This window comes from Anomalospiza imberbis, chromosome 8 (genome assembly GCF_031753505.1).
Source record: "Anomalospiza imberbis isolate Cuckoo-Finch-1a 21T00152 chromosome 8, ASM3175350v1, whole genome shotgun sequence".
Taxonomy (NCBI): domain Eukaryota; kingdom Metazoa; phylum Chordata; class Aves; order Passeriformes; family Viduidae; genus Anomalospiza; species Anomalospiza imberbis.
In genome coordinates, this window is record NC_089688.1 from 6,205,113 (window position 1) to 6,217,384 (window position 12,272).

The 12,272-nt window shown below is 42.0% G+C and overlaps 1 long non-coding RNA gene across 6 annotated transcripts in view; it reads right to left on the bottom strand.

Annotated features, from left to right (window-relative positions):
- Window positions 1–6,946: 6,946 nt before the first annotated feature.
- LOC137477849 (uncharacterized) overlaps window positions 6,947–12,272 on the bottom strand; it is a 173,416-nt gene continuing 168,090 nt past the window's right edge. For all 6 annotated transcript variants that reach the window (XR_011001217.1, XR_011001218.1, XR_011001223.1 and 3 more), the window contains one exon: window positions 6,947–7,063. This is a non-coding gene — a long non-coding RNA (uncharacterized lncRNA). The remainder of the gene's footprint in view (window positions 7,064–12,272) is intronic.

A 12,272-nucleotide genomic window follows, 5' to 3' on the forward strand; every position in this document is an offset into this window, starting at 1 on the left:
GTATGAAATTTATGAAATCTATGAAGAAGAAAATAAAGAAATCGATGAAATGCAAAAAACAGTAGAAAAAAAATCCCCTAAAACTGTTTCACAATAGAATATGTAGATGACAAAGTGAGGTGTGAGATGAAGCAGCCCCTTCAGAGAGGTGCACTGCAGGGGAAAAAGGGGCAATGGTCATGGGACGGTGCTCCAGTTGAAAGGGATCCACAATGGGCAGCATAAGGAAAAATATTTCAGCATGAAAATATTTAAACATTACGATAACCCTGAAAGACAGAGGAATCTCCACCCTTGCAGGCTTTCCAGACCAAACTGGACAAAGCCCTGCTGGGCACTGGGGGCTGGCCCAGCTCTGATCAAGTAGCTGAACCAGTCCCAGAATGCCTCCCAGCCTCCTGCTGGGAGTCTGCCTGGCCTGCCCACACAAACCCCTGTCACAACTTGCTTCTAGCAGGTACACTTGTACCTCTGCAGGACCTGGGGTTTAGAGAAGTGCAGCAAGGCAAAGCCTGCAGAATCCTGCTTCCAGCTGATACAGGGAGAGTGAAGCAGAATTCCTGACACACACTGATTTTTGAGCCTGACCAGCTCTGCTCTGAGCTGATACCAACTCACTCCAGCACCGGTCAAGGAGAGCCCCCAAATAAAGCTACACAACTCCCCCTGCTGCTGCCGAGCTACAAGATGTACTGAAATCCTGGGACTAGCTAAGAACCACCACAGACAGGAGGGACTAAACAAGACTGAGAGCAACAAAGAACATTCATTCCGTGGACAGGCTATTCTTCTCCTCTCTAATTAAGTACTTGAGTACTTTCACATATATTTCAATAAGAGAAATCATTGTTCCCAACTGTAAACAAGTCCATCTCAGATACAATATCTCATCAGAACAGGAATGGAATAAACGAAGGCTTCCTTCACACAGTTAAAAGCATGATGTTAGTTTGCTTTTATTAGCAGTAATTTAAACAGCATTAAAGAAAAACTCTTACAGTCAGTAATGCTGCTATAATTGAAGCTGCAGGTAAAAAACAATAGCATTACCTCTAATATACAATTATTGAAAGACATATTTCAATAAGAAGAAAAAATATAAATGCTTTCCTGAAGTGGTGTTAGAAACCTGTTGAACATGAGATTCTTTAGAAGCTGTAGGGGCTGAATTAAATTAATATTGATATTAATGTTTTGGAAACTGAATTAATGCTCCTCCCTCACTTTCTCTTAGGATATTCAATACATAGAATACTTTAGTATTTACAGTGTCCACCACTATATAAATTACATATGACTGGTCAGTCAGTCAACATCATACTGGGTGTAACTGTTAGCAAGGCAAAATGCTAATATTTTATAAGCAGTTTAAACTGAAGAGATAGGCAGCTGCTGTAACTCAGTGTTTGAGATAAGGCTCCATAATCTGCACATCAAACCACAACAGTTTACAGGGCAAGGTGAATGCTTCTCAAGAACCATTTCATCACCTGGAGGCTGGAACAACATTCCCAGCAGCAACATTCCCACCAACGTAGTACTGGTTTTGTTAATGCTCATGATAAGGATGGGGTTTTGGGTACCACTGTCCACTATAACAAACACAGGTATCAGATAAGAAGAAATACTGTTACAAATGACAGATGAGGAACTACGGGAGAGAAAGAACATGATTTTTTTTTTTTTTAATCAGCAATGTTTCTGTAATTTAAGAAAGTATTGAAGATCCATAAATCATTTAAACAATCCTGTGTTTATAGACAGTTTCTGTTTGGGCTGAACCTACGCACACACTTGACTAAAAGCTCACAATTATTTTGATTGATTACTTTTGTCTCTTTAACCACTATTGAAAATACCGGAGATTATTTTTATATGCGTCCACTGGTGTCAAAGAATGTACTCTTCATTTTAGTGTTAACTGCAGTGACTGACTGAGGTAATCCAAAGTGAGTTAATTCTAGTAATGCTGTCTTCATGTGTCAGGAAAAAAACTCCTGAAACCAATCCTACCAATGCCCATTCCCAGCAGTAGACTGCCTATTTAAATACAGGCCACTCCTAGAGAATTATTTGTTCCGGTTTAATTTTCCTTTGAAGGATTTTTAGCTGTTCTGAATGCATAATATCTTTCTGGCTGTTCAATACATTACTCCAAATGCTGTGGGCATCCCTTGTTAACAGCATCAAATCAAAATACCAAACCAGACATTCTAAAACAAAAGAGTAAGATCTTCCTAAATCTCTCAGTCAAGGTTCACAAACCACCATGAAGCAGGAAATAGCAGCAGCAGAGTGATATAGTTAAACGGCAAATTGCAAAAAACCTCTGTGTTTACAGGGGTGGGGAAGAACTCTCAAAACCCCAAATGTGTACTGAGTCACCCCTGGCTAGGAAAAATGCCCCACTACCTGCAGTTTTGGTGAGGGCCTTTCCAGAGTAGTCAAACCCTGAAACACAGCAATTGAAATGAGCACCAGCATTCCTGAAGAAAAATAAGCTTATCCTTTGGGATGAGCCTTCTGCAGTGGTTGAAGATAGCATTTGCATTTGTTTGACAATACACAACCACACTTTGCAAAATCATGGCTTCCAAAAACCCACAAGGGAACAGCTTACCAAATCTCGTCAACTGTAGCAAATACTCAAAGCGTAAGGAACCCAAGATCCTGCTGTCCTCACCCTACCAGGGAAATCAGACTGGACTCAACTTTCCAGTAGCTCATGTAAAGCAAGCTCAGCTGCTCTGCCTGGGCTGACAGCAGAGCAGATGTACCCTGGAAGAGCGTTGTGTATCAGTTACAACTTAAATCAAATTGGGAATGAAAAAAACCCAACCAAACTACACCAGCAACACAGGCTGTTATTTGTATTATTATACACATTTTGTTATCAAGCTGTCAAATGCTTCAGTAGCAGCAGAAAATCCTGAAGTTTTCTATACAAATAGTTAAGGCAGAAACAGAAACACGTTCACTGTTCCTGTTTGTTTTTTAAAGGCCCCACTTGTCCACTCCTACAATGGGAAGATCAATAGTTGCTATTTTTAGTCATAAACATTTCTTTTGTCATCAAACAAACGAGGAAATAAAAACAGCAGCACTCATTTCAACTACCTTCAAAAGGGAAATATGCAGAAGTGTCAAATGCAAAAGACAAAACCTATAGGCAAAGAAAGCTTTCAAGGAACACTATAAACATGATAGTGTCCTTCTAATAACAAAGTATGTTTCAAAAATGCCACAGTCTATATATCAAGATTTATGGTTAACGAAATGTATGATGACAGTAAATTTTAATGATGTTTTCACAGCTGCAGACCACTTATGAGAAAAATGTGGTTAAAAATAAAGCAGCAGCAAGACTTGATAAGATCAGTATTCAGATTTTCTAACAGATCTTCTGCTGAAAGTCATTACAAGCTGTAACAATTATAAAAATATTCAATTTAAATCAAAAGGAATTGTCTCAAAATTTAAGAAATTATATAAAGAAACAGTACCAGAATACATTGTTTCCGACACCTTATATATGGACCATGCTAAGCTACCTTCAGCCAAAACTAGAGATTATAGAATGTGATTCATAAAAATACACAATTCCACAGGGTTTCCAATAAAAATAAATCATAAAGGATAGACAGAAATATCACAAAGGTAAGCTACTGTGTGTAGAACAAACATAAGGAACAGAAAACATGTGAAAAAAACAGTTCACTGAATTCCTCTAAAGATTCTTTATATAAAGCCATGAAGTAAAAACTACAAAAATTTCAATGGTACATTTCAAAGAGATGTACAGTATATTTTTGACAGCCTGTCGTGTCCCATAGAGCACACCCTGTGTCCTTTTCCTGTGATTTGACTGCATTACCCCAGTGTTACGCTGCTCCAACTGCCAAAATATTTACAGAGAGCACTAACAGAGCACACTGTGAAAGATGCATATATTTTCCATAAAGCATTTAGAATACTTAGCAACACATTTCACTTGGAAGAGGATTTATTTATTTAAGGAAACCTAAATGGTAAGCTTTTGTACTGACAAAGACACAACCATGACACTGGCTGAAGGCGTTTAATCATTCCCACAACAGTCACAGCAACTTCTCGGCCAGTGGAGACAACAAAGCAGTTCAAGCAGAAGAAAATTATCTCATAGTAGCTACAACTACATAGACAGGCTTGAGGGAGAAATTCTGAGTTGATGCAACACCTCATACATTCTCAGGAGGAATGAATTTTATTCTTATATCTCCTGACAAGCAGTATGAAATGAGTCGCCTGTCAGAAACCACACCTCTGTCAACAAAGTAAAAAAAGGAAACAGGAAAAAAACAGGGAGGAGGCCAAAGACAAGCAAATAAAGCAAATATTAATGCAAACACTGTGGATTTGTAAAATCATCCAGAGCACTTCAGCTACCTAAAGCAATGAAAGGTGAGAAATACAACTGTGATATTGCGGGAAGGAAAGTGTAAGCTTGCTTCCACTCCCCCAGTGCTCTTTAAAAGGAAACCACAATCCTTTCCCTCAACAACCAAAAATTAGGAGACTCCTACCACCACAAAAAAGCCCACTATGGTGGTTTGACCCAGGCTGGATGCCCAGGAGCTGACCACAGCCTCTCTGTCAGCCCCCTCCTCAGCTGAACAGAGGAGAGGAAACAGAACAAAAGACTTGTGGAAAAAGATGAGGACAGGGAAAGGTCACTGACCAATTACTGTCATAAGCAAAAGGGTCTCAGCTTGGGCAGAAAAATAATTCATTACCAATGAAATCAGAGTAGAATAATACAAAATAAAAACTACATTTCAAAACACTCCTCCTCTCTTCCCAGGCTCAACTTCACTCCCAATTTTCTCTATCACCTCCCTGCAGGAGCACGGGGGATGGGATAGAGCGCTTGCAGTCATTTCATCACGTGTGGCTTCTGACCCTGCTGCCTCTCCATGGGGAAGACTCCTCACAATCTAACCCTGCTCCAGCATGAGTTGCCCCCCACTAGGGAGTCTTCCATGAACTGCTCGAACATGGGCGTCTCCTCCAGCGTGACCTCCATGGGCCCCAGGGGCACATCTGCGTCACCATGGGCTGCAGGGGAATCTGCTCTGGCACCTGGAGCACCTCCTGCCTCTCCTTTTCTGCTGGCCTTGGTGTTTGCAGGACTATCACTCTCCTATATTCTCACCCTCCTCTTCTATCTGCTGTTGTATGGCTTCCTTCTTCCCCCTCCTAAATCTGTTATCCCAGATCTCTGTCTCTGGTGAGGACAGCCTTGGCTGGCTGTGGGTGTGCCCTGGAGCGGTCTGGCATTGGCTCTAACGGACATAGGAAGCAGCTTCTCCAGCAGCTTCTCACAGAAGCCACACCTGTAGCTCCCTATGACCAAAGCCACATAAACCAAACATACCAAGAAATACCCATACATTTCTAAAGGAGCGTCCATAACCAAGTGAAACCTGGCGAGGCGGTGGGAGGTCAGAGGTGCAGGAGGCACACACCAGCAGCAGCTCCGGGTGAGGTTGGATGGGTGAGGGACAGAGCCAGCTGGGCTGCGCTAGCCCAGGCTCCAGAGTCTCTGCTGGAGGAGCTGCCTCGCCGGGGCAGGCAGTGTCTCTCCGTTGAACTGACTGGGGTGACAACAGTGACACAGGGGTATTTTTATATGTACATATACATGTTTACACACACAGACAGCATTTTAAACACCACACCCTCTTCTACACAACACCACAGAATAGTTAGGGTGGGCAGGGACCTCTGGAGGTAATACAGTCCATCTCCCAGCTGAGATAGGGTCACCCAGAGCAGGTGACAGAGGAGCGCATCCAGGTGGGTTTGCAGTGTCTCCAAATGTCTCTCTCCAGAGATGGAGACTCCACAACCTCCTTGGGCAGCACATTCCAGTACTCTGCCACCCTCCACATAAAGAAGTTCTTCCTCATATTGAGGTGGAAATTTCTGTTATGGTTTATGGCCATTGCTCCTCCTGTCACCGGGCACTACTGAAAAGAAACTGGCACCATCCTCCCGACCTTTGAGACATTTAAATATATCGATAAGACCCCTCTCAATCTCCTCCAGAGTACAACAAGCCCAGCTGCCACAGTCTCTCGTCACAAGCGAGATGCTCCAGACCCCTCACCATCCTTGCGGCCCTTGGCTGCAGCTCAGCACGGACAATTTAACACAAACCGCTCCCTTCCCAGCGGTACCTGCACGCTGTCGGCCATGACTGCCCGCCACCGGCACGGCACGGCACGGCACGGCACGGCACGGCCCTCACCGCGCCCCGCCCCGCAACACACCGCGCCCCGCCCCGCTCCCCTCAGAGCCCGCCCCGCTCCCCTCGGAGCCCGCCCCGCTCCCCGCAGAGCCCGCCCCGCTCCCCTCGGAGCCCGCCCCGCTCCCCTCGGAGCCCAGCCCGCCCCGCTCCCCGCAGAGCCCGCCCCTCTCCCCTCGGAGCCCGCCCCGCTCCCCGCAGAGCCCGCCCCGCTCCCCGCAGAGCCCGCCCCGCTCCCCTCGGAGCCCGCCCCGCTCCCCTCAGAGCCCGCCCCGCTCCCCTCAGAGCCCGCCCCGCTCCCCTCGGAGCCCGCCCCGCTCCCCGCAGAGCCCGCCCCGTCTGTCACGGCCGCGCTGGCGCCGCGGCCCGGCCCAGTCCCTGGTCGTTTTCCTTTAATGAGCTTGGAACGGTAGTGAACTAAAAACACGTCGAAACGTTTTGTCTGTCAGCTTTGCTATGCATTGCAGGCAGCAGCAGTAATTCCGAGTAATAGCAATTACCCGCAATATCGAATAAAATGCAAGCATTTGGTAGATGAACAGTAATGAGAGCAAAGAAAGAGGTAACTTACTTTGTAGAGTTTATGGATGTGCTGAGGGAGCTGGTGTGACAAAACAACTTATTTGCAGTGCCTCACACAAAGCAAGGGCCTCCCGGGACTTTCTGCAGCTGTTTGAAGCTCTGCCACTGCTTCGGAGCAGTTCGCCACCTTCAGAAGGTTGTCATCCTCAGTTTCTTAAAATGTGCAAACCACCGAGAACAGTGCCGGTGTCCTAGCTGGGGCACAAGAGACAAGAACGTGCCCATTACCCATTAAGGTCGTGATGTATAGTGTGAGATTCAACAGAAGCTCCGGTTCCTGCTCAAACACCCTGACCCTCACTGACACAGGCAGACCAGTCGCGCTTCCAAAAGGAGCCAGAAATCTGTGAGGTTCAGAGAGCTGGATCCTGCCGTGTTTTGTAGAATTATTCATAGTATTTTAAAGAAATAGAGCCCACACTGTGAATTTTAAAGAAATAGAGCCCACACTGTGAATTCCTACAATTTGTACTGTGCTCTGTGGCTGCTGCACAGCTGTGTTACTGCCCCTTTTACAGTGTATATAAATCTAATCAAATAAGAACATTATTCAGAGCTGCAAGCACTGCACGAAGTAAGGTGTTAAAACTGGGGAATTAAGTGTGGTATTTGGATGCAATGTAACATTGTGCACATTTATTATCATGTTATCTAGTTGGTAACAGGTAGATTCTAGACTTAACCCTGTGTTCCTCTGGAACTGAAAATGCCCATTGACTTCCATGAACATTATGAATGTAAAAGATTTGGGGGCTTAAAGCCTTTAGAAAGATCTAATTCTGTTTCTCGTGCTCAGTATAAAAGGACTGAATTCTCTCTTACACAAAACCTGAACTGAGCAGGTGATTGAAGCTGAGCACTGATTGAAGCTCAAACCACATTTCCAGTTGTGAGCTCCTAAACTTCCTACTTTTCAATTTAGATTTTTAGATAGTTGGTGTCAGAAGGCTTAGAAATAGAAAAAAAAAAGGATTCAAGAGTCGCGTCAAGCCATGCTGTCTAATTTCATGTGGATCCTTCATGTTTACAAAACCACATTCATGTGTATTTGAATATTTAAGGTGGCTTTTTGATTTCCTTCAAATGTAAAACTTGCAAGTTCAGCACAGAAATACTGAATTGAAAACACTGACATAGTCCTTTCCTACTACAGGTAACCATGGTAGATTTCCTATGATTTCTAATCATCAAAGAGACCCCAAGTTAGAGAACAACAGAGGTCTTTCTCCACTGGTGAAGTTCTGTTAGGTGCAAAGGTGTCCTGAAAGTGTCTGTTATTTAATATTTAAAATACATCATTTAAGCAGAACATGTTTGAAAATCCGGCTTTATACCATAAGTGCTCTTCTATTTGTCTGAGATGCAACCAGAGTTAGGGATTAGGAGATGCTCTGCCAAGACTGGTATCAGTCAGCACGTGAGGATTGTGGAAGGAACACTTCTTTATCTTCTGTCTTTGATTAAGGCTCTTTAGCTGATGGTACCTGGGCCACCTCTAGCCTGTACAAGATAACCACCACACAGCCCACTAACACTCAGCCCCTGGCAGGGGCTGGGCAAAGAGCTGATTGTTCCCCTTAATTTTCTTCAAGTTGCCAAATTTTCATTTTGCTAATTATGCACTGAAGCATCACCAATATAGCAATTCCACACTGCTCTCTGCACAATGAACTACATGGCTGTCTCTGTAGAAATACTTTCCTCTTCATCACGATACTCCATCTTTTGGGCAGGGAGCAGGTTCACCTGCATCACATAAATCCATGTCAAAAGAGGAATAAAGGTCACAGCTGAAAGCAAAGTTTTGATAGGGCAGGCCACCTGCAATTGGAACACAACCAGCAGCTGCAAGTGCTCCAAAATATTCCATTGAGTCTTCCAAAGTTTTATTAATCAAGGTCATTCAGTCTGATTTTGTTACCCATTGTAGAGATCCTGGCATTTCAGAAATAAATTAAACTTATTAATTTAAGAAAAGGAATGAATTTTCAGAAGCTACCTTTTACAAAGCAAAGGTTTTGTAACACAAAACAGGCCCACAGAAACATCCTCCTATTGACAGAGATCCTATAAAAACATTCAATTGCAAACACATTTCCAGTCACTTTTAGTTAAGCATCACCAAGCACAGTAATTAGCCATAGGCAAATTCAGGATGAAAAGCAGACGGAAATTCCTAGCAGAGCCTTGCTGGTTACATCAGCATCAGATGGACATATCGCTCCCCTGGCTGCCAGCCCTCATGACAACAAATTGCTTATAGTCATGCCCTGTGGTACAAGAATTGAGGAAAAACCATGGGCATATGTGGAGGACTTGCACACAGTATTTGGGTTTGACCCTCCTAGTAACAAATGGGTAATTTGTGAAAACAACAGGACATTAGTGCTATGTGACTCTTAATAAAGAGCCCTGCATTACTGTGCATGAGTGCATTAACATAGTAATTAATCATCCCCTCCTGGCTCCTTTCTAGCATTCTTTGCAGATAGTCTATCCAGGGAACAGCATTCCCTCTAGGTGATGTTCTTCTGTTTTACATATACAGATACACACCTTCACAAAAAAAATCTGGGCATGATTATGCACTAGGAAAAGAAAACTATAAATTCCAGGTTGACAGGGAAACTTGTTTTTAAAACAAAAAGATAATTCTGGCATTTCTTGGGCAGTATCCAATTAAAATGAGATACAGGTAGGAAAGGATGACTGCTTTGGTGTATCAGCAGCAGGACAGAGTTCTGAGTTGCTTATGGAGAGATGCTGCTTCTTTTTTACTCACTGTTTGTCAACATAATCCAGCTCAGTATCTCTTCCTGCCTGTTTAATTAATAGGTAGGCAAATTTCCATGTGATTTGGCAGTGATTTTGAGAGACTTGTAATGTTACTACTCTGCCCAGCAATAAGAAAGTCCAAGTTAAATGTAGCAAATCATAACTTTTCAATTATTCAAAACAATATGCATACGGAGAAATGAAAGTAGTAAAATGTGTATTCCATCAATAATTCCATTATCTTCTCACCATAAAGAGAAGTGGCTCAGTGTAGGATAAAAGTGAATTTTAGATTGATTCTCTTCTTGATCATAGCCAGAAGATTGCTATATCTATTGTCAAGAAATTGAACTGAGGTTCATAGAAATCCTAAAAATTAGATACAAAACACTTAAAAGAATATGTAACCCATCTCCAGGGGACCTGTACTTTTTCTTGCCAACAAGAACTTCAAGAAGAAATAGGATTTTATTTAATCCAGTAGTTCAAGACAGGTCATTACTGTGTATTAAATTGTAGGAATAATGTAAATGTGTCTATAACATTGCAGTACGCCATCAGTCTGACCTAAGAAAGCTTAGGTTTTTCTCTGCTCTAAATACGTTTTAGTACAAAAACCTAAACTGTGACACCTGATGCATAAGATAAAGCAATATGGATAATTTAAAGCAGAGCTGTTTCAATCTACCTACCCTCAAGGTCACCAATTGATAAAACAAAACCCAAAATCTCTATAGAACTCAAGGACACCTCATAGTTATTATTCAAACCAGAACAATCCACTCAGAAGTCCCAAATTCAAGACAAGAGACAAAAAGAAGAGCACTGACCATTGAGTGACTCTAAGCCCCCTAAGTCTTATACAGCCATGAGTACACTGGTGACAATGGAGAAATAATTTAACATAAGGTTAGTGTAGGGTTTTGGGTTTGTTGAGAGAATTGTTTCATTGACAGAGAGTGGAATTCTTCAGGAGGATGTGCTGTGCAGAACAGAATTTGCCAATGAATGTAGTGATGAAAATCACCAGAAAGAAGAATTTAACAAGTTATAATTGCAGATAGAAATAAAACTTGTAAAATACAGGAGTACATATATACACATTCTGTATAAAATGTTATATATTAAACACATACTTAAGTATTGGTTCTATATAATACATGTGTATATGTTCTCTCTTCAGACTGCCACTTGAGCTCAGATTCCCATCTACTCTGTATCTTTTCTAAAGATATAAACTACTGTTAATCTTGGCAAATTTTCAGGAACTGGAGTATATTTTACTCCATGAAAAAGATGAGACATTAATCTTCTGGGCAAACGCTCTTGAAATTTCATTTTGATAGACAAAACTTGACTTTTACATTTGAACTACTGTTTCATTCTGTTGGCAGACCAAAGAAAATAGAAAGACACAACTGTGTGAAGTATTACATCTTAATAACACAGCAAAGTCTACAGAAAAAATATAAATTCACTGATTCCACTGTTCTTGCCTTTTTGCTCTCAAATGAGAACATAATTTCTTTCATAGGTTTCATATTTTACTTCTTTCATGCCTTTGTTGTGAGGCTCTATTGATTTTTTCGCCACCTTCTCCATTTGATGTTAACCAGCTTTTAGAATAATTTATAACAATGTAGGGCAGCAAGTGAAAAAATACATCCAGCTGAAATTACAGGGGGATTTTAATAGAGACTATAGCTACTCAGAACTAAAGTGGTCTTGTGTACTAAAGCTGACTGTATTTTTTGTTTATTAGTGAATTGCTTGTTTGTTGGACTACACAAACAGCTTCCAAGGTGCCTCAATATTTCTTTAGTTATTTAATAAGGACTGGCAAGCCTGAATTAGTGGGACATAATAACATCATGTTTAAGTGATGTCTTGGAGTAGGATCCCAACTACAGCAGCAACACCTGGAGAGTCAGTATGGCAAATGTATCTCCATTTTACAGAGAGAGGTCTATCCAAGAGAGTGAAATGTGTCACTCTGCAGTCCAGCAATACATCCTAAGCGTCCCTGCCACCAGATCCAAGTAATAAATTGGGTTCAGTGTCACGTGTCTTCTCCTTGTGTACTCGGAATCACAGAGTACAAATCCCAAGGAGCGGCTGAGCACACTCAGGAAGAATGTGTCCATGTAGTCTCCTTAAACATGTAAGCATAAAGGTTATTTTGTGATCACTAGGCAATAGGGTTAAAATTACGATGAAGTCGTTTGTTATTGCCCTTCCCCTTTTCTTCCCTGACTCATTTGAGGTTATGGACTCATCTTGGCAAAGTACATTAAAATAAAAGGGTATATAACTCAGTAGTCAGTCCTGGGAGCACTTTCCTTCCTGGATTCTGAATTTGAAATATCTGCTGTGCAAGCATATGTTTATAGAGAGCTGCAAGGAGGAGTTAATGTCCATATTCACTCCAAAAAGATTATGTAGTTGCATGTAAAAAATGAATTTGCAGAGCTCTAGAGAGCTTAAGTATATTACTTCTTGTAAAAATAAAAACTCATTGAGCAGAGGACCCAAGGCCAGCACATACATTTGTGCTAAGAATATCACTTTAACTGCACATGAGCTCTGCATGTGATGTCATATGGAACATTATGGGTTTCTTCTAGAACAG